This window comes from Coenobita brevimanus, chromosome 31 (genome assembly GCF_032717465.1).
Source record: "Coenobita brevimanus isolate Jiangsu-jjx chromosome 31, ASM3271746v2, whole genome shotgun sequence".
Taxonomy (NCBI): Eukaryota; Metazoa; Arthropoda; class Malacostraca; order Decapoda; family Coenobitidae; genus Coenobita; species Coenobita brevimanus.
Window position 1 is genome coordinate 3,701,253 of NC_136984.1, and position 26,357 is coordinate 3,727,609.

The following is a 26,357-nucleotide window of genomic DNA, read 5'->3' on the forward strand; positions in this document are numbered from 1 at the left end:
CACACACACACACACACACACACACACACACACACACACACACACACACACACACACACACACACACAAACATTCCCAGATAAACAGCCCACAGAATATATGCATTAGACACAAATCCACTTTAAATCACAAGCACTTCTGAAATGAATAGATGAAGTAGGTATAAACAGATACACGAGAAGGACAGCATCCCATTCTCATTTTTATAGTTGGTGAAATCGTGTAAAGTGGTTGTGAAGTGTGTATAATGTGTATGTGGGTGGGTGTGTTATGTATATGTGTAGATGGGTATGCATGTTAGGTGTAGGGATGTTGACATTAATGTCGATTGATGAGTCCATTTCACCAGCCATGTGTGTCAATTCTTCCACTTGTATGCTTTATCTTTCCTTATTCTTGAACTCTGACCTAACCATACCTCTTAGAATTAATAATTGTAATGATGGTGGTGATGATGATGATGATGAAGATGAGGAGAAGGATTGTGATGATGATGATGAGAAGGAGGAGGAGGAGAAGGATGGTGATGATGATGATGACAGTGATGATGATAAATGATTGATTGATGATGATGATGATGAGGATAGTGATGCTGATGATGATTGATGATTCATGATTGATTAATGGCCATGTTGATGGGGATGGTGATGATGATGATGATTGATAAAGGTGGTGGCGATGAGGACGGTGATGATCACTGATAAATATGGTGATGATGATCATGATGATGAGTGAGGATGGATGGACAGTGTTAAGAGAGTGTTGCATGCGAGAGAGATGTCTGTTGAGCAAAGAAGAGTGGCTGTGCGTGATAGATATGATTGGAGAGAATCTGTGAATGAATTAATGATGACGCAGCCATGGGAATATTATCCCGCTTTTGGTCGGATCAGCTGATCGGGTCAGGTGTGGGTAAGGGGATGGGTCTATTATGATGTGGCAGGGGTAAACCAGCTCTGCTGTCTGGCCCTGCTGCTGATGTCGCTGATTGCACCGCGCGGTTGACCCTCGTGTGGTCTGGTGCAGTGAGGATCTGTCCCTTCTCCCTTGGCGCTAAGATACGAATGATTGTGTTTGTGTGGATGAGTAAATTGGGAGTGTGTCGTCCTGTCTCGGCTACCTCCCTTTCTTAGGGGGAAGCAGCCTAGGTATATAGAGAGATTCCTTTTAGGCTGTTTTGACAATTCTTTTAATTCTGTGCTTTCTTTCTATGGTTTCTGGATCCTACCCTAACCCATTACTGAGTGTGAAAATAGGGTTAGGAACGTGGTAGTGATGATGATGACCGTAGCACTGATGATGATGATGACAGTAGCGGTGATGAAAACAGGAGCAAGTACTATGATGATGATCGAGTGGGAAAGTAGGGTTATGAACATGCTATTACTGATGATGATGGTGATGACAGTTATGATGATGATGATGATGATATTTGACAACATCGATGACAGTAGCAATGATGATTATGGTGATGATGATGATGATATATGACAATGTTGAAGACGAAAATGATGCTGTTGACAACAGCAAAGTTGATGATGATATATGACAACGATGAAGACAAGAATGATGATGATGATGATGATGACAGTAGTAATGACTGATGATGACAGTGATGATGGCAGGAATGATAATGATGACAGCAGTGACTGGGGTGATAATGATGATAGTAACAGTGATTTTGATGATGATGATGATGATGATGATGAATGGTAATGATGATAATGATGGTGTTGATGATGATGATGGTGCTGATGATGATGATAAACAACCTCTAACCCCCCCTCCCCAGGACCCCATCTACGTTCTTGAAAACAGCCTTCCGCTGGACTACGAATATTACCTCACCAACCAGCTCAGCAAACCTCTCCTTAGGATCTTTGAGCCTATCATAGGGGAGAAAGCCGAGAGTCAGCTGCTGAGTGAGTCATTGGTGTCCTTGTTAGTTTTCATATCATCTCCTCTTTACTCTTGTCACTCTCTCTCTCTCTCTACCTATTTATCTATCTACCTATGCATCTATCTTTCCATCTGCTTATTCCTCTAGCCAGACACTTTAATCCTGCAAGGAATGGCCACAAGTAAATCGTCTCCATCTCACTCTGTGCCCTGCCATTTCCCTACCCCCCGAACTTACATCCCTCTCTCTCATATACCCCTCTATTCCATTCTTCCCGTTCCTCCTCAGTCCCACTCTCCATACCTCTCCACTTCATCCCTCCATCTCATCCTTGGTTCCCCCCCTCCTCCACCTAGCACACTCTCCTAGTTAGTCTCTCACTCCATGCCTCTCTACTCCATCCCTCCATCTCATTCTCGGTCTCCTCCTACCTCTCCCCCCCCCCGCCTCATTCACAAACACTCCTAGTTAGTCTCTCGCTCTCGATTCTCTGCACATGGCCACACCACCTCAGTGTATTTCTCCAAACGCTTTCTGTCACATCCACATCCACACTACAACTCTCCATCACTTTCTAATTTGTTAGTCTTTCCACGTAACTCCACTTGCACCTCACTCCCATACACTCTCCTATAGTCCCGGTGTATGACTCTGAGGTTGTCGTTATTCTACCCTGGCAACCCACCTGTCAACAGTGTGTCTGATTTCATATCGCATTATACCTGAATCATAATATTATGGACGAATCTATTATACATGAACATTATTATACACGAACCTATTATACACGAATCGCACACGTATCATATTATTTACGAAATCGGAAACACTTTTTATTTTTGGGGGGGCTTAGTGGCCGACAAGAATCGATAATCATGAAAGCCAAAATAATGATATGAAATATTTGCATCTATTTCATACCAATATTATGTTATTATTCATGATTATGAAACACAAAAAGTAATAAAGAATACATCAGTATACATGGATAGTACCAGGACAAATACTTCCATCTATACATCACATGTAGACTCATTACTATACTACTACAAAATAATCAAATACTTATCAAATTTATGTAAAAAATACATAAAAAGAACAATTACAAATTTACTGGTCCTGAACAAAAGAAAAAGAAAAATACACATTTATATAAATGTAACCTCCTCCTGCGGTTCACAAATCTATTAAAGTGTATTGACGTATTTACATATGTACAAAAACTATATCCCCATATATATATATATATATATATATATATATATATATATATATATATATATATATATATATATATATATATATATATATATATATATATATATATATATATATATATATATATATATATATATATATATATATATTAAATAAGGAAACCACAACCAAGTTCATAAAATAAATTACAAATCTCTGAGTAATCTGGTTTCTTTCAGAAAAGTCATCAATTTATCAGTCACACCAACGTCCCCAACACCCAAGACAGAATCAAGTGTGAAAGGGAGCGCATTTCTCCTACAGTAGGCAGCCAGAGAAGTACGTTCCCCAGCATACCTACTGCAGTACAAAAGGATGTGACTAATAGATAAAACCGTATCACAGGTGGTACAACGCAGTGGAAATTGTCTGTTAATATATGGTAACATGTGTGTCAATAGGGTGGAATTCATGCGGAGGCGGGCTAAAGCGACCTCCTCCCGTCTGTTTCCTTGGGAGGAACTGGACCAGTCACATATGGTCCATTTGACAGGTGGAATTGCCAGGTCGGTCCACTGACTTTGCCACAGAAGATAATTGATTTCTTTCAGAAAGAGAGACTAGACTGTAGCTCACGAGGAACGTCCCAAGTCTCCTCGAGTTCTACAGCCAATTTAGCTAGTATGTCAGCCTGCTCATTACCGTAAATACCGCAATGACCAGGCACCCAGATCAGAGAGAAGGATTTAGCACGTGTGCAGCTTATTGATAATGCAGCCCAGGACCTTATGTGAATCAGTCCTACATGAATGAATTGCCTGAAGGGCTGACTTAGAGTCCAAAAAAATGACAAAACTGTTGTGATCTGAATGCAAAGCAAAGTCTATAGCTTGATCTATGGCAAATAATTCGGCAGTGAATACAGACGTATGGGGGAGCAAGAGAAAACGGATGCAGCACTCAGTAGACCACACACTCGTATCCACACATTCATCCATCTTAGAGCCATCGGTGTACAAGTGGAATGATGCTAGGTGTCTAATAAGGATCATCCGGAATAACGTCGTACCTCCACCTCCGGCGCCTTGTACTTTGCGATGGGGAGCCAGTCAGTGTTGAATGTGGTGGCAAGTGACTCCCAGGGCACTATAAAACCTGATCTCCATTAGAAAGGTCGTACCCTAACACCTCACAAAGGAAGTGAAGCCTCACAGCCACCGGCCTGAGGGCCGCATACAGCAGGTATTCCCATTGTAGGAGGATCCGACGAGTCGGAAGGCCAAGTGAGCATTTACAGTGGGTGGTGATACCGTAAGAAAATAGCAGGTGGTCACGTCGTAGATCGAGGGGAGGCACATTAGCCTCCATTTCCAACCGCTCCACATGAGTACATCGAAGGGCTCCGGGACATATGCACAAGCACACGTTCTGAAGCACATCCAGTCTACGGAGGACAGCATCCGATGCCGACCCACACACCTGTGAACCATAGTCAAGCTTAGAACGGATAAGGGACTTATACACCATCAATAAAGAAGTTCTGTCTGCTCCCCACGATTTACTGGAAAGAAACTTAAGTACATTAACTTTTATACTACAAGAAGCAAGCAAATGATTAATGTGTGTTCTCCAGCTGAGCCTACTGTCAAAATGTACACCCAGAAATCTGACTGAATTTTGAAAAGGTATTGGCTGATTATCTAAAGTTAAATTCAAAGGAGGTACGTTAAGTTTATGAGTAAAAACAACACTGATACACTTAGGGACGGAAATATTTGAATCCCCACTCCAGGACCCAACGTTGAACAGATTCAAGTGCCAGTTGAATCTGCTGTGCCAAGGATTGTACATTGCGGGAAGAGTGCCACACTGCACAATCATCAGCATAGAGTGAGTATGTAAGCGTCCTGGGGACAGAAGCGGATGACAGAATGTCATTAATGGCAATTCTGAACAAAGTAGGGCTAAGCACACTTCCTTATGGTACCCCGTTCTCTTGGACAAATATGTCCAAAGTTATGTTACAGGGTAACCTGACAGAAAACATCCTGTCAGTAAGGAAGTTCTGAGGGAAAATGGGCAAATTACCTCTTAAACCATAAGCGTAGAGTTTATGTAGTATTCCGTTTTGCCAGGTCATATCATAAGCCTTATGAATATCCAGAAAAATTCCTATCATGTATTCGTGATTGGCAAAAGCCTCGGCTATGCCATGCTCCAGGTGCATTTAATGATCCAGAGTGGACCTATATTTACGGAATCCACTCTGTTAATCACTTAACACATGCTTCGACTCTAAAGCAAAAAGTAACCTTTTATTAACCATATGTTCAAAGACCTTACATAGACAGTCAGTCAGCGTAATAGGTCAAAATGAGCTGAGACTCGTAAGGCGACCGTCCCGGCTAGGTATCGGTATGACGTGCACATAGTGCCGTGAGTTTGGGAACGTGCGAGACGCCCAAATCTCGTTGTACGCTGCTAACAGCTTACTCAGGTTGTCCAGAGTAAGATGCTGAATCATACCGTATGTAATGGTGGACGGACCAGGACTGGAGCCTTTACAGAATTTAAGGGCAAAGAGAAGTTCATCTAATGTAAATTCGGAGTTGTAGCTGGTATCTCCGTCTTCCGTGGCAAATTCTAAGTTTTGCAGCCCAGCCATATGCTTATGGTGGAGAAAGCGAGGATCGTAGTTGGCTGAGCTGCTTACCTGGGCAAAATGGTCGGCAATAGTATTGGCAATGCCCACGGGATCGTCAATGACATTCCCGGCCACCTCAAGTGTGGTGATTGGTGACCGGGTGTACTTGTTGTTGAGTACATTTATGGTGGACCAGACCTGACTTAGTGGGGTGGAGTGATTCACTGTGGACACAAAACTACGCCAGTTATTCCATTTTGCCGCATTAATTGTCCTCCTTGCCTCTGCCTTAGCCACTTTGTAGGCAATAAAGTTTGATTCTGTCGGTTGTTTCTCAAAAATCCTGTATCTTCTATTGCGCTTAGTGAATGCTTGTCAGCAATCTGGTGTCCACCACGAAATTCTATGCTTGTTTGGAATTGTAGATGTCTTGGGAATAGCAGCCTCAGCTGCGTGTATAATGGAAGTCTGTAGGTGTGAAACTTTCTCATCAATGGTATCTCCCGATATATCTAGATTGGCGACCCGTGAGTAGTACCCCTAATCTGCTTTCTTAAAGTAAATTTTAGGTGGTGGAGGAGGCTGAGAATCATCACGTGTATAAGAAAGACAGATTGGAAAATGATCGTTACCCATCGAGTCATCCTATGGGTCCCAAGGGATGTTAGTGTGTATAACAGGAGATGACATGGACAGATCGATAAATGGCATGTTACCAGTGCGGTCATCTACACGAGTCGCTCTACCATTGTTTAGAAGACAGGTTTGACTGCAGTATGAGATCGGCTACTTGCTCCCCCCTACCATCACTCCTCAAGCTTCCCCATTGACAGTGATGGGCGTTAAAATCGCCTAAAATTAATTTATGACCCGGAAGTTGATGGGCTAGTGAAGTGAAAACATCACCATTAATGGGACCACGGGGAGGACAGTAAATAGGACAAATAGACATTACGTGTTATTAAATTTTACTCTGCACGTGACAGCTTCCAGAGTAGAACCTAGAATCACTTCCGTTTGTGGGTGTATATGGCGACTCCGTGACCATCACATCTTCTATATGAATGGTAGTGTTGGAACTGTGGAGGATCAGGGTGATCCACCAAGCACGTTTCCTGTAAACAAACAATGTCTGGCCTGTGTATAGATAGTAAAATTGCTATATTGTGGAATTTATTCCCAAGAGTCCTACAATTCCATTGTAACACAGTGAATGTGGTGGTTTAAGATTGCTTTTTTATACTGCCCACCACCAGGCGAGTGGCTACCGGTGGACCTATCCCGGTGCGTACTAATGGAAACCTCCGTACATTGATCATCAATAACTAGGCTCCCAGAGCCCCCCGAGGAAGAACTAAACTTTTTCTCCCTCGCTGGACCAGGAGCAGGAAGGACATGAGGACGTGGCTGTTTCGTGAGGGTGGTCATATTACTCTTACTAGAGTTGTCAGACTTCTGTTTAGGCTTTACTGACTGAGAGGCAGCAGCAGCCTGAGAGTAGGAAGGTGCAACAGGGGTGTCAGTTTGAGAGGTGGATTGGACAGGAGGCTCAAATGGAGAGGTAGAGTGTGTGGCAAGAGGAACAGGTTCAGGGTCAGTCTGTAATTCAACAGAACACAACACGGGACGGGACATTACCGCCGAATCATAGGACCCATTCAGCATGGGAGTTGCATGCAACTCCTTCACCTTTTTCCTAGCTTCATAGTAGGAAATGCCCTCGGTTGCTTTTACTACACAGACCTCCTTCTTCTCCTTCCACTTGGGACAATCCCTAGAGGAAGTGGAGTGTGCGGACTTGCAGTGAAAACAACGTACCGTCTCCGATGTGCAGTGTTCAGCATCATGTCCCTGTGTTCCACATTTGCCACACACTGACTGGGAAGCCTGACAAGTCTTATCACCGTGCCCATACAATTGACACCTTAAACAACGAAGTGGATTGGGGATGTATGGCCTTATGTTAACAATTTCGTAGCCAACTTTGACCTGGTCTAGAAGTGAAACTTTGCCAAAAGTCAAGACAATAGTGGCAGTCTTCGTCCTCACGCCTTTGGAAAATCTGGTTATAAATCGGGCATTGATTACGTTCTGTTGAGCAAGCTCCCATATGATCTCGTCTTCTTCCATAATCATGAGATCCCTGCAGGTGATGACACCTTTGCAGGAATTCATGGCGTGCAGGATCTTCGGCTCGACATCATATTCATGGAACTTACATAGTTTCATCATATCTTTTACCTTGGAGGAGTTGAAGGATGTGATGAGGAGGTCTCCATTTGCAAGTTTTTTCATCTGTTCCACCTCCCCAGCACAGTAATCAGTCACTTTCTTGATAATGAAAGGATTGATACTGCCCAAGGAAGTGGAACCGAGAGCATGCAGTGTGACAAACTGTGCATTATTTACACTAATGTCGAGAGCGGTACGAGTCTGGGGCCGTTCAGTCAGGGGGCGGTCAGCCCATGGTACAGTCATAGGTTCGTCAGGACCACCTTCCCACCTGAAGGGGGGGGAGGCGGCAGGGGCATCCGACATGGTAACCATCCCCCCTAACGGGGAAAGTGGGAAGAAGAACGAAAATGGGCAAGGGACAAAACACACTGGGACCAAACACCTAAGGCTGAAATTGCCCTCTCAAACCACTCCAGGGAGGCCCGACCGTGTCAATTCACGCCCCAGAGCGATCAGTGGGGGGGACCCTCCGTGGGCAGCAAGCAAAGGTAATCTCAGTATATAGGAAAAGACACCTACTGTTCCTAGCTATCAGGGAGGGGAGGAAAATGAGAAACTAGCTAGCTTAACGTGCACCAGAAGGGTGAAAAAAAAAAAAAAAGTTAATTGCCGGTGAGGCAGACCTAGGAAGCTAGAGGAGAGCTCAGAAGCACACAACCTCACTCTCCACATGCATGCATAAAAGTGGAAACACTCTTGATGGGTAGGTTGCCAGGGCACGATAATGACAACCTCAGAGTCGTGTGCCACGACTGTAGTAAGAATCTCACTCTCCATCCTCTCCACATGGCCAAACCACCTCAGGAGTATTTCTCATAATGCTTTCTGTCATGTTTTAACTTGGCCTGAAATTGCCCAAATGAGGGAGGGGGAGGCCAAGGATGAAATGGAGAGATAGAGTGGAGAGGTATATGAGAGGAGGGGGGGGGGTGAGCTGGGAGCAGGGCAGTGAAGTGGCGGGGGACAGGGCGACATGGAGGCGATTTGTTCTTGGCCACCCCTTACGGGATTACGGCGTCTGGCAATAGATAGATAGATAGACAATGTGTAAAGAAATATGCTCATAGGGAAAGGAAGGTCCTTAACACCTTTTCCTCAGTGATTTATTTTCTTATTACACCTTACTATCCTATTCTGTGTTATGTAAATCCTTCCAGTATTTCCATACTCTATATAAATAATGTACAAAAAGGCTGGGGGCGCTCACCATCCACTCACTCAATGTAGTGCTGCTTTGGATGTCTGCTCTTACCTCTCTTCCATCTTTCCTCTTCTGTCTTTCTTTCCTTCAGTCTTTCCTCTTTCTTCTGCCTATGGGTGACTTTACACTCCCTCTTCTGTCTTTCCTTCATTCTTTCCTCTTCCTTCTGCCTATGGGTGACTACACTGAGTGACAAGCCAAATGGTTTCCTGTACACCAGGAAACCATTTACTGCGCTAGGTGGTAACCATATTACCAAATTATGGCGTCTGGTGGTTTAGTGGGTAATTAAGGTGCTCCAATCGGACTGAGCCTGTGTAGGTTTATATCCAAGGGGTGGTTGAGGTTTATTGCTCACCTAATGCCACTCAGGGATGAGTGAGGCAGGTCACTTTCATCTTCAATGTCAGGACCAACTTGCCTAGCCCCGGGTTCCTACGCTCCTCATGGGGCGACATAGGACTGGATGATGGATAGATCCAAAAATAAACCACTAAGGAAGAGGTGTTAGGGAGCTTCCTTAACCAATGAGAATACAGGCTGTAGAGTATGATGAGAGATTAATGATTGATGATATGGGGGGTTGCAGAGGGTGACCACACACGCTGCCGCATCATCACACACAGTAAGGTGGGTGCCATGGACAAGTTCGTCACCAAGAAGGCCTCCTGTGTGGGCTGCAAGGTGCCCATACCATCCGCTGCCCAGGCACTATGTCAACAATGCAAGGTTAGAACACTTACTTTGGTCACTGGAGTCTCTTGGTCATTATTGCAGACCCAGATAAGTAATTTGAGTCTCCTGGCTAGTCTTTTTAGTCTCTTAGTCACTACTACATGCCCCCTCTAGTCACTGGAGTCTCCTGTTTTGTCTTTTTAGTGTCTTGGTAGTTGTTACATACCTGCTTTATTCCTTTAAGTCACTTGGTCACTCCTCTATACAGGTACATGAAACCATTAATATTTATAGCCTGCAGGTGCCTTGCCTCAGACCCTTGCACCTTGAAGGGATTATATTGGACACCTCACACACACACACACACACACACACACACACACACACACACACACACACATACATATGCATTAGGAAATACAGTGTCAGAGATAACATGTTGCATATATGAAGGACAGGGAGCAACAACTCTTACTTTAGAGAGTTGGACAGAAAAGGGATGGGACTTTGCTGCCAGACGGGTGCTATGTGCCCTCCGCAGTGGTGGAGGGATAGAAGCAGACAGTTCAAAGGAGCAGTGACCATTGAAATAACCATTTGTGAACCAAGTAGTGTCATAGTGTCACTGTATGTGTAGAATGCAGTATAACATCCTACAGTCCTTCCCAGCCAGCCTTATTTCTTCCCCATATCACGAATGTGAGTGATTGTAACATACTTTAATCCATCCTAACCTACCATATTTCTTCCTCCTTTACCAGAAACGTGAGAGTGAGGTGTACATGAATCAGATGTCCACACTGGCTGCGCTGGAAGATAAGTTTTCCCGGTTGTGGACCCAGTGTCAGCGCTGCCAGGGGTCCATACATGAAAAAGTTATCTGTACAAGGTCAGTCATTGTACCCTTGTAAAAGCTATGCAGGCAGATGCCACTATAGTAAAATCGCAATTATCCGTCATCGCACTATCTGGTGCTGCTGGTTTGGCTCTATTAAAGCAATATCTGGCAAAATTATGCGACATCCAGTACCTACTCAGGACATAACCAGCGGTTCTATGCAATATCCAGTGTTGAGGCATATCAACTGGCTCATAAACGGTAGTCAACGGTAACATGTAATAGGCATCCACACTGAAAGTGTGGAACATGTTCGAGCGAGCGAGCAAATTAGGCAGTGTTGAAAAATGACTCATGTGACCCATCATCTTCCTCTCATTTCCTGACCTGATAATACTAAAAAGAACTTATCAGATTATACAAAGAACATTCTCTTACACTTCCTAAAACTATTACTCCTCTTGTATTAATAATATGTCCAGGGCTTTGGACCTAGCAGGTTAATAATGACTGCTTTTTGCTCACTCACAAAAATTACTCTCACCAAATCTCTCGGTGCACTCCGATTCCAATCAGAAATTAGAAATTCAGAGCTTCTTTCGTTGATCAGGGTAGTAATTTGACTCAGATTCAGTCAAAAACTTCCAAAAAAAAAAAAGCCAAAGAGAAAGTATTATTTGTTTTGGGGAGGCAAAACATGGTTGCTCTCAGCAATTGTTGGAAAATATTGCTGCCCTACTCACGCAACCTTAGACCGTTACTTCTTGCCCAACCGGCTGTTATGTTAATCTGCCTTTTAAAAAATCGTTTTTTTGATTTATGGAAAAACTATTTGCAATTATGGGTTGTCTATGAAATGAAAATAATTGAGGATTTTTATGTGATTTTCAAATTGATGTCTTTCTTGTAACTTCAAAACTGGCTGGGATATCCCCCCAAAAAAGTTTGCTGCTGTACTACAGAGTTTTCCTCCCAACCCCTGCTCCAATTTCTTGCTGGTGCTCGAGTGCATAATATGTCGGGGGTCCAAATTGTGACTAAATTTGGTGTTCGAGCGAGCGAAGCGAGCGAGAACAATTACTTTACTGTATATTACTGTATAGTATAGATGGGGGTGCTCACCAAACACTCACTCAGTGTAGTGCTGCTCTCATGTACCTGCCCTTTCCTCTCTTCTTTCCTTCCTTCCTCTTTTGTCTTTCTTTCCTTCATTCTTTCTTCTTTCTTCTGTCTACGAGTGACTCTACCCTGAGTGACAAGCCAAATGGATTCCTATACACCAGAAAACATATTTACTGTACTGGGAGGTAACCATATAATCAAAGTATGGCGCCTGGTGGTTTAGTGGGTAATTAACCATAGATAGGAAGACCTGTGCCAATTGGATACACTGAAGGAAATTAATAAAAAAAAATATACAAAGATGTTTTATTCAAAACTAATGGAGCTGAAATACAAATATAACTCCTGTGGGGACCAGATAACTAAGAATTAATAAAACTGAGTTAAAATACATACATTTATTAGTTCCTTGAAAAAAATAGTGAAGGAAAAAAGTAGTACTGACTTATTCTCTTCCTGAGATGCACATACATGGAATTGAATTAAAAAAAAAAAAAAAAAAAAACTGCTCTAAACCTATAAATCTAATACCTAAATATCACACAGTCGGTCTGCCAACCCTGGGTTCCACAGAAAGCTGGGTGCCTGGCATAAACGGAAACAGGTAGTAAATATATACACTGCTACCCTCAAAGCACTCAATGAATTTGTCAGGCTCCTGTTGTGGGTCCTTGCGTGGTGTAATGACGGCCGTCACACCACCACTAGGGTCACTGGTACACTCAGTCAGTGTCACATCACCCACACTAACTAACATCACCGGTTTCTGTGTCACTCTGGGGTTCCAGTGTGGTGTCAACAGTCCTGGTGAACTCATCCGACTTCTGATACTCTGCCAGCTCTTCGTTTGACAGGCATCTTGTTCGTTTGGGGCCCATGACTACACTCCTGTAAATAACAATTCCCAATTACCCACTATTCCGGCCACCACTGACCCTTAAAACCACCTCATTTCGGGGTCACTGCTACACTAGGTCAATTTCCCATCACCCACAATAACAATCAAGGGTTTCTGTGTCACTCAGGGGTTCTAATGTGATGTCAACAGTCCTCTTGAAATACTCCAGCTTCAGAATATTCTGCCAGCTCTGTGTGGGACAGCTACCTAGCTCGTTTTGCCTCCATTACCTACACAAATACACTAAAAAACAAAGAAAACCATATATACTACTTTATACTGCATATAGTGGGACATGTTACACGCATGTACATGGCCATATTATGCCTAAAACACTCAGTATGTGCATTCAAGTCTTCGACCTTGACGAGAATGGCCCTCCTCTCTCTGACTTTTTTTTTTTTCTTACAAAAATCATATGCTACAGGACGACATGTGCCAATTGGATACACAGGTACTCACCAGAGAGTCAACAATGGCGGGAACTTGAGCCTGCGCCCAGAAACAGCATAGGCTGGCTCGGAACTGCTTGTTGTGGAGAAAAAAGTTGCCCATTACCTATTATTCTGGACAACATTAACCGCGAAACTTAAACACACCCTGGCCGTGTATCCATATGGCACAAGTCTTCCTATCTAGGGTTAAAGTGCACCAGTCGGATTGAGCCTTTGCAGGTTTAAATCCAAAGGGTGGTTGGGGCTTATTGCTTACGTAATGCCACTCAGGGATGAACGAGGCCGGTCACTCTCATCTTAAATGTAAGTACCAACTTGCCTAGCCCCAGGCTCGTACGCTCCTCATGGGGCAATACTGGATTAGGTGATGAATGAACGAATGAATCATTATTGTATATATTTTACGCACAGTTTTCAGCTTTGACTCATGGAAAAGTTTTTAAGATAGAGGGTCAAGACAGAGAGTGACACAATATCCGTTTCAACAGAGAATGTGTAGTTGATGGAGGTTACTATGCAGTGCCAGCAGGATCAGTTAACCTAACCCTATTTTTCCCATTAGTTATGTGCTCAGTTATACAAGTTTCACAATCCCTTATTTTCAGTCTGTTACTTTCTTCCCACTTGTATTACTTGACCAGCCTGTGCGAGATCAACTGTTGTACTGCAATAACTTGAGGTCAATTGTAGTGCATCATTAAATAGTTTTGTCTACAGTATCATTTTCTTTTTTTACCTCATTATATAGTTATTTGTACAGGATCAGTTGTTGTACCCTGTTATCACTTAGGCATGTAGCAACTTACCCAACCTACATGATCATAAATGCAAGTCTTCCATTATTCTTCATTATCATCCTGACCTTTCTCACCTAAGGACAGGGTGAAGAAGAATGTAGAGAAAACAAGTAAAGTGAAAACATTATAGAGGGAGAACTACCACAGCATATGCAGTGAAATGGACCAGATAATCAGTCACACATCATTCAAGATCTTGTACACCTGACTACACCACATAGACCAAACCATCTACATATACAGTAAACTTTCAATTATCCGGCGTAATTCAGCCAAGCACAATGCCGAATATAACGAAACACCAGATATTGCATAGTACCCCCCCCCCCACAGGCTCAACGTTCGGCATCAAGCTGGCTATTGTGTTACTGTTCGTCTCAACCCTCTATCCTAAAAACTTTCGCAAGAGTAAAAGATGAATACTCGGCATAAAATACAATACATTAATGATACTGAGCAGTAATACAACACTGTTTGGCTACTGCTTACGAGATTGTTGATACACGGTATATTGCATAGAACCGCCGGTTACTTTCCGTTTCGGAGCCAGATGTTGCATAATTTCGTCGGATGTTGCTTTACTAGAGCCAAGCCAACAGTGCCAGATATTGCAACAACGAATAATTGAAAGTTTACAATAAACTTTTAGGTGTTTTCCCGTATAGATTCACTGCACATCCCTGTGCCAGGTGGCTGATTTCCTGAGCCATTCTAGAGACTGAGCCTTACTATCTTATCTCTGTATAAACCTATAATTTTTAACCATCTTTAGAGCAGGACACTACTGAGGCAGTTTATTTTGATGACCACCATGTGGTTTTATTCAGCTTATGGTAGCTCTTGCCTAATAAAGCATTATTGTTTTTTGAAGTACTGGGTTATTGACTAACTGACTGGCATCCTAGTGTATTTAAGATTATTAGCATCTGAAAATATATATATATTTTTTTTATGTGTCCGACTCTGGGCATAGGCTTCACAGCCTGCTCTCAAGGCCCAGAAGTCCTCCTACGTACCATACACCTCTACATGTCACCACTTCGGTGCTAACACCCACCGTCCATATTGAATACATGCCAGGGCTGTCTCATACAGGACTGGTGTACTGGTATTAGCTGGGGTAATTTTACGACATGTCGGCGGGTCATGTGGTAGATGAGAAAAGTTTGCTTTAATGAAATTCAAATCCTTAGACTGTTACCTGCCCCAGCGGAGATGTGAACCTGGGTCCGGTAGGACTGCAGGCCACCTCTCTACCGATCGAGCCACCGCCTCCCCCTGTGATCTATGACTGTGAAGAGACCTCAGAGAAAATTTATAGATTGAAACCTGTGAAAATTTTGCTGTGACGTGAACCCCGGAAATCCGGAGGCTGGGGGCTGGAGTGGTGAGTGAATGAGTGAATGTGTGGTTCATTGCACGGGGCTTCCCGTCGCTTAATTTTCCCACTCTCATGGTTTTTTCTTCTTGGTTTTTGGACCTGTACCTCACCCCCTCCTTAGACGAGGAAAAAAGGATAGGATGATGATGAAGAATGATGGGTGAATGGATGTGTGACCCAGTTTATCGAGGAGGTCGAGGATGAGATGGAGGGATGGAGTAGAGAGGTGTATGGAAGAGGGGGATGTGAGCTGGGGGGAGGGCAGGAAAATGGTAGGGGACAGAGCGACATGGAGGGGATTCGTTTGTGGCCACCCCTTACGGGATTATGGGGTCTGGCTGTTGATAGACGTTGGTAATTCTTCTACTCCTTTTGTCATATTTTTGCATCCATCCCAGCATTCACCATATTTAGCTGGATATTGGGTCAGAACAATAATAGTGATAAAGCAAGTAGATGGAAATAGTTATAATAGTAATTGTGATGAAAGTTTGAGCTTAGTGGGAAGTGTGGCTAGATGTGTTTAAAGCTACCTAATGGACTCACTCTTTAATCCCTATGCCAGCCGTGACTGTCCCATCTTCTACATGCGCAAGAAGGTGCAGCTGGAGTTGGTGGAGCAGGAAAAGGTGTTGCAGAGGTTTGGAGCGCCCACCTGGTGATTTTGGCTCCGCACAGAGGAGAAAGCTGATGGTGACATCTTTTTTTACTGCGTTCTTGTTTCCACCTGGTGGTTTTATTCAGCCAACGAGAGACTGCTCAAACTACCTACACCTATCTGTCTATAGCCAAGTGCCTCAATCCCATAAGGGGTGGACACAAACATATCACCTACATATCGCCCTGTTCCCTGCGTCCCCCCGACTTACACCCCGTGTGCTCATATACCTCTCCACTCATCCCTCCATCTCATCCTCAGTCTCCCCTCTCTTCCCCCCCTCCACCTCACTCACATACACTCCTAATTAGTCTCTTTCTCCATCCTCTCCATGCCATCCCTCCATCTCATCCTTGGTCTCACCTGCCCTCTTCCCCCTTCCACCTCACTCACATACACACTCCTAGTTAGGCCCTCACTCTCCATCCTCTCTACTCCATCCCTCCTTCTCGTCCTCAGTCTTACCTTCCTTCTTTCTCCCTCCACCTCACTCGCATACACTCTCCTAGTTAGTCTCTCACTCTCCATCTTCTCCCATCACTACGGCGGGGGCTGTCCTTCGCTGAATAAAATAGTCAGACGTGAGCTAAAACAAAATAAAAAGCTGTCGTTTGGTCATTGATCTGGTAACCTGTCTAATGGCCCCTGAAGCACCAGTAGCCTTGTTCCCTTGGCCTTTAGATGTTTCCTAGTACATCGACACATACTGTATATCTAGTTTAAATATTATACATCTAAATATTCTCTTATTTTGTGGATATCTGATTTATATTTATATTTCTTACTACTCTCTTGGTGATGTCATTGTTATTATTTTGCTCAGACAGTGCCAGTGAATTCTGTTCTGCCAAGAGCGAGTCACTGCAGCCTCAGAGTCATTAGCCAGCAAGATACTATATAGTTCGTGTGTGTGTGTGTGTGTGTGTGTGTGTGTATGTGTGTGTGTGTGTGTGTGTGTGTGTGTGTGTGTCTGTGTGTGTGTGTGTTCGTGCTTACGTCGGTGGGTGTGCACTCATGCATGCTAGTGAACCTCCTCTGCCAGAAAAAATGTAGCTCTAACTTTTCTAAAACGTGTTAAGTGTACAGTGTTGTTAGATGCTGAAAGAGTGTGTTAACCCTTTCCCTCCCATGTATTATTATTATTATTATTATTATTATTATTATTATTGTTATTATTATTATTATTATTATTATTATTATTATTATTATCATCATTATTATTATTATTACATTATTATTATCATTATCATTATTATTATTATTATCATTATTATTATTATTATTAATTATTAATATTATTATTATTATTATTATTATTATTATTTATTATTTATTATTATTTATTATTAGGAATGAAAAAAGTGTTTAAATGTCGTTCGCTTAGAATGGATGTAAAGAGAAGGCTGTATGAGGGTGTTGTGGTACCGACTGCATTATATGGGGCTGAAACATGGAATATGGGTGTAGCAGAGAGGAAAAGTTTGAATGTAATGGAGATGAGATGTCTGAGGAGTATGTGTGGAGTGACGCGTATGGATCGGGTGCGAAATGATGAAGTGCGAAGGAGAACTGGAGTTGTTCGGGAGATGGCTGGTAGAGTTGAGCAGAGGGTGTTGCAATGGTTTGGACATATGGAGAGAATGGATAATGAGCGATTGGTGAAAAAGATAACTAGATCTGATGTGAGAGGTGTAAGGCTGAGAGGAAGACCACGAATAGGATGGATGGACAGTGTGAAGAGAGCGCTGGATGCGAGAGGGATGTCTGTTGAGCAAGGAAGAGTGGCTGTGCGTGACAGAAATAAATGGAGAGAAATTGTGAATGAATAAGTGATGACGCAGCCCTGAGGGGATATTCTCCCGCATTTGGTCTGATCAGCTAGTCAGGTCAGGTGCGGGTAAGGGGATGGGTCTGTTATGATGTGGCAGGGGTAAACCAGTTCTGCTGTCGGGCCCTGCTGCGGATGTCACTGATTGCATTGCCCAGTTGACCCTTGTGCGGTGTGGTGCGGTGAGGATCTGTCCGTTCTCCCCTTTGGGGCTAAGATGCAAATGAATGTGTTTGAATGGATGAGTAAATGGAGAGTGAGTCGTCCTGTCTCGGCTACCTCCCTTTCCTTGGGGGAAGCAGCCTAGGTATATAGATAGATAGATAGATAGATTATTATTATTATTACTGTTGTTGTTGTTGTTGTTATTATTATTACTATTATTAGTACATTATTATTATTATTATTATTATTGCAGTATTATGTTTCACTCCCCCCTCCTATCCCCAGTTAGGAGTAATCAAGAGGTATTGATGTATATATAACAGGAGTTTATTTGAAAAGAAACACAGGTCCAACCCGTTCTATACCAGCCTTCTACCTGGCCGCTGAACCCAGCGAGGGTGATGGAGCCGGCAGCAGGCTTTGCTTGCTACACAGTTTTTGAAATTAGCTGATACAGGCACTATTGGTCACGTACACAGGTTTAAGACTGTATGAATGTATGGTTACATAATTTATATAAGATTACAAGGCATGGTTACAGTTACATAGTATGGTTACAATACTCCCCCGTTAAATTTAAATGGTGTCTCGTGACACAATGAGTCATTATTTATATAACTATTGAGGGGGGTGAGTTTTACTAGGTAAATAAGTACTTGGAATGATAATGATTATAAGGCAGGATGGTCCTATAGAAGTAGTAGGATGTAAAAGGAATACATTACATACAGTACATGGCCATGTGAGTCAAGCAGGAAATCCAGTAATATGTTGATGGAAGAATAATATGTATACAGTGTATATATATATATATATATATATATATATATATATATATATATATATATATATATATATATATATATATATATATATATATATATACACTGTATACATATATAGCATAAACACTGGATTGGACACTCTGATTCACTGATTTGCGGTAATGGCCCCAAAACCAGAAAGTGATCCTTCACATTCTGTCCTCATTATCTTGGATTGTAGTCAACAGAAGTCAAATAAAATAACGGCATTACACAAAAACAAAAGTATCTAACACAAATATATATTCAGTAAGAGCGACTGAACGTCACTACATTACATGGCATTTCAACACTTTTTCGCTTCTGTCAGCTTGTGCTGCTTATCATCACTTTGTAACCTAGCCACATGCTGTGTGGAAGCACCAGCCCTGCGCTTGGCATGGGCATCACTGCTGATGTCGGACACCATGTTGCCAGCAAACAGGTTGAAGAGGGCGTCAGCCATCTGTCGGATAAGCTTGTCCACTAAGATGTGCCCTTCACAACAGGAGGCCTCATTCAGCTGAGCATTCTCGCTTATCAGGACGCTTGCCACCTCCACAAACACCTTCCTGGGTGAGGAACACTCCAGCAGCTTGCGTCAACTGGTCTCCTTGTTCACCAGACCTCGCCAGATATGACAGATTTTCAGTGTGATGTCGATGGCAGTGGAAGATGGGACGAGGAGCTTGTGCGATCCAACAGCTCAGTGAACGACCTGTAGATGGCCTCCACCTGTTCACCGTGGTTCTCTTCAAGCCTGATGTCTAGCGGTGCAGCCTGTCTGTCGACCAGCAGGTCAGCACAGGCACTACACTTGTTCCCTCAGGTTGCTGAACGGGCCAGGTAACCAGCAATGTGACCCAAACCACCTTTTATGGAGTCATCTAGCTCCTCATGTTCTGCTTGGTCAGCCACCTCCATCAACTCCTTCGCCACCTGCATGTCCATAACCTCGCGTTCATGCCGACAGGTAGTCATCTCACCGGTTAGATCACTGACGCGTAGCCAGACCACCAGATCAAACTCCTGGCCCTGATCACTGCCTCATTCTCCATGAATTGCCGAACACTGGCCCAATAGTTACTGCCTCCCAACTTCCTCAGGTGGCCAAATTGTGATTCAATCCTGTCTGATTGGACCTTGCCCAACAACACATAATCCAAGACAGTATTACGCCTGTTGAGCAGGTATCTGACCAGGCCCACCAGTCCTCGTGAGGTTTAGTAAACAGCCAGGCATGTGTCCTTGGTGATTTTGGCAGAGGTCAGGACTTCAGCTTCATGCCAGCTATACATGGAGTTGCCGAATTCACCCAGGAACTTGAGAGATCTCTCAGCTTCTTCTCAGTTCAAGCAAAGCCCCACAGGGTCCTTGTCATGAAGATGGTGACCATAAAGCTCGACTTGATGTTGCAGATGTTAAACCATCGGCGAACTAACTCCAAGAACTCTGTGGTGTCAACAAAGCCCTCGCAGTCGGGCCTGTGCTCAGCAAAGTGTCGCAAGGCCTTGCAGGTGCTCTCGTGGGTGGCTGACACTGCGAGCCCAACATTGACGCGCTCCAGTGCTGAGGGCTTCAGTACTTTGTCGGTCAGCTTGTAAGCCAGCTTGCCTGGATGACCACGCTCCATGTTGTACACCCTGGTCAGATGACTGAAGTCGACTTTGAGCTGAAGCGGGTACTGGAAAAAAAAAATTATTTATACAACCACTCGTTCTTGTCAAAAGTCAAGCTAGGCAGCATGAAGAAAAACAACAGAGGGAAGAAAACTCAATTACCCATTCAAACTACTTTTTGAATTACAATTGCTGGTAATCTAGGAGTTAAAACAAAAAAGTGCTCTTTCTCACCTCAGAACAAGTGAAGGGAGGAACGGTAAGAGTCCTGTGACTCAGAAGGCCATAGAACAAGTTCTGAAGATGTGGACTGTATCATACACAGTATAGATACAGTCCTTGTCTGCAGAATAGGGGTTCAAGATGAACTCTGGGTGGTGGCCGACACTACCAAGTGAGTTGTGCCAACTCTGGTTGGTAGGGTGGTTGTCCGTGGTGACAGACACAACTTTGTAGCCCAACTCCATCAAACCTTGCAGCACTTTGTTGAACGTTGTCTTGATGTCATCCCTGGTCACGTGTGGCACAGGCAGCATGCTGACCATGTCTTCGTACTTGCCTGCAACAGAGTTGATGTGCGTACAAAACAGGGTTTTGGTGACCACCCCTGCATCTTGCCATACACCCTGCCGCCTGCCAGCACCACGGACTGGGCTGTGTATACCTCGTCCATGGCCAGGTTGACGAGACGATCACGTGGTTCCTGCTTGGCAACCCTCAAACCTAGATGTCATAGTTGCACCATTGAGGCCGCTTTGCACTTGCAGCGCCGAGGTGAGCTGTTGTAGAGTTTTGGGGTGTGGCAAGCAGAACAGAGCACAGCTGTGCATCATCCTGTACAGCTTGGAACTCGTGCTTTCCAGACAACAGCGTTCCCCATGAGAAACATAGAGTACTGCCTGCCCTGGTGAGGCTTAGACACCAGGTGCAACTGTTCTGCTGCAAAAGTACCCACTAAGTGGATTTCATCTTCAATGTCTTGATCAACCAGACTCTCCAAGATATTGGCAGCCGCCGCCAAATGGTCATTGGCATCAGCAACCAGAGTCTTGACCCTCCCCATGACATTCAACACCTCTCCCAGTGCAGAAAACTGACCAGATTTGGCCATGATATCGGGAACGTGGAAAATAAATACATTTCTTTGAAATCCATCAATACACACCCATAGTTAGTATTTGGTCGTAGTTTGCCTCCATGGAAGAAATCTGAATATTGAGAACATTGACCTTTCTTAAAGACAGCTGCATTCCATTTGCATGAATCACTAAGTTGAGGTTGGCGTAGATGGTGACGTTGCTGAGAATGATCGGTAGGCCAGTCACCTCATCAACTTCCTCAGCACTGATGGTCATCAATTTGTCACCTCCAGGAAGCTGCATCATCACAGGTCTGAAAACATACACATTCCCTTCAGGTTGGTACACAACACAATTTTTGTGCTTGTGACCCAGAAATAATTTTTTATAACTCCACAACTACATATAATGAAGTGCGATGTACTTTTTACATTCCATGGTAAATACCTGACGCCAGATGGCAGCATCTCATTGGATAGCTTGTTGAAGAGGTCATTCAGGTTGGTGATCTTGTCCGCATCACAGAAATCCTTGGTCTGATTGTTGAGGACACGTTGCTCATGTGCCCAGCGAGCAGATGATAAAGCTCAGCTAGTTGGGCGCTCCTCCACTACAGCTGGTCTTGCTGTTTTTGGGTAGTTGTTGAAGACTGATGGGATGGCATCAGGCTTGAGCCTGAGGCGCTGTCATTCTTTCTTGGTCCGGGGGGGCAACACCCACAACAAAGTCCTGTGGCTTGAAGTGCAGCTCGCAGACACCACAGTGGTTGGGGCTCCAGCCACTGACTTCACGTCGGATGGCAGCATCCCACTTTGCCCTGATTTCAGCCTCCTGGGGGAAGGTGAAAACATGCTTCTTGCATGGAGGAGTCTCACCCCTCTTCATCATCTCCTCTTCCTGTTTCGTGGGCCTATAACCCGATCTACAGTTGAAGGCTGCGCACTTCACCATACTGACGAGCATTAAAGGAATAATACTTAATCTGAAAACACAGGTGAGCTACACAGATTATTCCAGCAGTAAAGTATCAACTGCTGGAAAATCTTTGTAAATATTAAAAAATGTTTGGTACTATTTTGTGCAATGTTTCTGCATCAACCCCCATATTCCAGACTGGTGACTAGTCAGCCAGTCATTGATGTGGTGCACAATAGATACCCAATAACTACAGATATCGCTAAGAAATTATAAAAGAAACAATTGAACCAAACCATTTTTAACATTAGCTTTCATGAGGTCTCATAGCCTAAGCTGCAAGTGTCCTGCCTTAGTGGAGGAAAAGTAGTAGTGTAGATCAGCGCTTCTTAATCTTTTCCGATCTCAGCACCCTTTGCAGCAAGGCTGCACAATCCAGCACCCCTTTACATCTGGTTACTCGGACTACAGTTGCTACACTGCTACTCTTACTACTTTGCTACTACAAGGATAAAGTTAAGTGAAGTACTCCTTGACAATTTATTTTATACATTCTCCAGAAATAAAATATCAGTGATGCCAATGCTAAGCAAAACCAATACAGTAATACCTCGATATACGATACCCCTAGATGTGATACCCCAGCTTAACGATGGGGGTAGAAATACCACCATACCTTAACGATGGCCAAATCCCAGTTTAATGATTGGTGTTTTTTTATTTTTTTTACCGATTTTGGTGATATTTTAGATTAAAATTGTGTGTTTAGGTTGATTTATAAACAGTTTTTAGACTAATATTAATGTGTTTTAGCCATAGGTGGGATGAACATTGTCATTTTGGGGTACAGTTTACAAAACTTGATTTTTTCCAGACTATATTTGACGACTTTCAGACTTTATTTGTTGGTTTTAGTGAGTTACTTACAGATGTGAGGCTTAGGTTAGCTTGCTTTAGCTGTTAGGCCATTTAGATTGTCTTTAAACTTGTTTTGGGGCTCATTTGGGTGATTTTTGGACTTGATTGGGGGGAAACCCAAGGGTGGTAAACGCTTCCCGTTACTGTACATGCTAAAAGCACCCCGATATACAATACCCCACCTAACGATGGGGTTTTACCTGACCAATTACATCATTAGAGCGGGGTATGCCTGTATATGTTGCATTTTCCAGCACCCCCTAAAATTGACTTCAGCACCCCCTGGGGTGCTAGCACCCCAGGTTAAGAAACGCTGGTGTAGATCCTGACTTTCTCCACATCTGGATATATTTCAGTCATCAATTTCAGGAACAGACTTGGCTGATTAGGGCACTGGGGACGAAAGTGTAGGAAAACTATTAATATCATGAACACATGGTGCCTTCAGTTTAGTAATACTTTTGTTCACCACCAGCTAAACATGCTTCTCATCTAGTCCAAAGATATCATGGAGGCTTTCTTTTACACACGTGGCTCAGTATTATTATACTTGACTGCATAAATCACAGTATCACAGTCTGAGACTTTGCAGGTGTACTGGTAACTTACAGTACTTGGTTACTGAGTGATTGTCGCGTACAGTATGCAGTTGTTTTAGTCAGCAAGACCCAATTATCTACCACTACCTCAATTACAGGCCGTGTCAGCTTCTCAAAGCATCCGTCATTACATGCAGGCCCTATGTTACGCTGTGAGACATTTTTCCCAGCGTCATGACTGACGAATGCCTTACCAGAAATACGTAAAACCTATACTTTGTTGACTTTTCCCTCTTTCTCATTCAGACATTCACTATTTTTCTTACGTTGGAAAGTTGATGATATCTCAACTATATATATATATATATATATATATATATATATATATATATATATATATATATATATATATATATATATATATATATATATATATATATATATATATATATTGTTACGGAACAGAGAAAGATAACGTACACTTTAAGTGAGAATACTAAGAGTCACTACTGTCCCGTAAAGTTCCAGGTTCAAAACAAAAGAGTTAGGTAAAATTACAAGTTAAAGTTTAATGCTCAAACTAACAACAAAACATTCAGGACTCATAAGGATAATGTAATGGCAAATAAACAGGTTAAATATATGGTTAACTGCAATAGCCTCTGTTAACACGAAATTAGCGAGAGTAAATTTATCTAAGTCAGCCCTGATAAAATGAAAATACACCAGGTAATGCTCAGTTAATGCAAGATAAATTATTACAGATACAAAATATTATTAATGATGATGGACATAAAGATCCCTACATGAATTACAAAAACTTCAGTAGGTCTACAAATTAAACTTATACAGTACAAGAACAAAATGCGACAACACTTATACTCAAATTACACAGCTGCTAGATGGTTGGAGACTTCCTGAGCACTCAATAATAACTGTACAGGGGAGGACAGAGATGTGAACAAAATGAGGAGCAGATCTAAGTGGCAATGATGCAGAGACTGAGCTCATTATATAGGGGCCAGGAGAGCTTGATACAAATTGTAAGAAGGACGCGCAAATGAAGCCATGGGGACAAAGAGCTGAAAATCCCGCTCTGAATAACAGAGAGAACGACTTACTCTACTATAACGGTAGAAGGGGGGGACTGAGGCAGAACACGCTCGTGATCAAACATGCAGCATACTGTGCGTTAAAATTACACAAAGGATGATGATATCATAGGCTATGTAACACCTCCCCACAAAGAAAAAAGAAATTTACAAAGGAAATTTCTTATTACTCTAAAACAATCTGTCTAAAGTCTAGATAAACAATCTGCAATAACATTTTCTTTCCTAGTGTTACAAAACATGAGATCTCCCTAGCACTTTCAGTCATAGGTACTTGCCAGTATCCCTTTAACAAATCAAACTTACTTATGTACCTAGCCTTTCCGATCATGTGTATGCAATCTTCCACACGAGGGAGAGGGTAAGTGTCTGTTTTAGTTATCTTATTAACACGTCTGTAGTCGATGCAAAGCCTCTGTGACCCACCTGGCTTAGGGACTTGAGTGACAGGAGAACTCCACTCGCTCTGACAGGGCTCAATCATCTTGTGGTCCAACAGGTAGCCAAGCTCCTTCTGGATGAGAGGAACTTTCACTGGGTTCACACGGTAAGGAGGCAATTTAGTTGGCTTTGCGTCTCCAACATCGACATCATGCATCAACACAGTGGTTCTTCCTGGAGTGGCACAGAACACTTGCGGGTACTCCTGCAGTAATGCCGAAAACTCCTGCCTTTCCTTGGGAGGTAGATGAGAAAGCTTAGTCTGGAGATCATTCATGATATCAGGATTCTTCCCCAAACTATCACTCAGGCTCATGCTGCATGGGAGAGCTTCACTTGCAGACTCGGGTGGAACAGCTACAGTGCAGACTGGATTATTTTCGTCCCACCTGTGATATAACTTTAGCATGTTGATGTGACATAGTTGCTTGCTCTTTCTACGATCTGGTGTGGCGATGACATAGTTGACATCACTGAGTTTCTTCTCCACGAAATAAGGACCACTAAACTTGGCTTGAAGAGGTTGCCCATGAACTGGTAGCAGAATCAAAACCTGATCTCCTGGCTGAAAGTGGCGTAACCTGGACTTCTTATCATACCAAGTCTTCATTTTCTCCTGAGCAGCTCCAAAATTCTCTCTTGCCAGCTGTAAAGCAGTGGACAGACGTTCTTTGAACTTCATCACATACTCCAGCAGGTTGACGTCATCTTCCTCTGGCAGCCAGCATTCCTTGAGTAACTTAAGGGGTCCTCTTACTTCATGGCCAAACAGTAGTTCAAAAGGTGAGAAGCCCAGTGATACATTTGGAGATTCTCTTGCGGCAAACACAACGAATGGAAGACCTTTATCCCAGTCTTTCTGATGTTCCAAACAGTATTTCTTGAGCATCGATTTGAGTGTTTGATGATATCTCTCCAACGCTCCTTGGGTCTGGGG

The 26,357-nt window shown here is 43.2% G+C and overlaps 1 pseudogene; it reads left to right on the forward strand.

The window, feature by feature from the left end:
• The window catches only part of LOC145395468 (DNA polymerase delta catalytic subunit-like), a 133,476-nt pseudogene extending 117,471 nt beyond the window's left edge, over window positions 1-16,005 (forward strand).
• The last annotated feature ends 10,352 nt before the right edge of the window (window positions 16,006-26,357 follow it).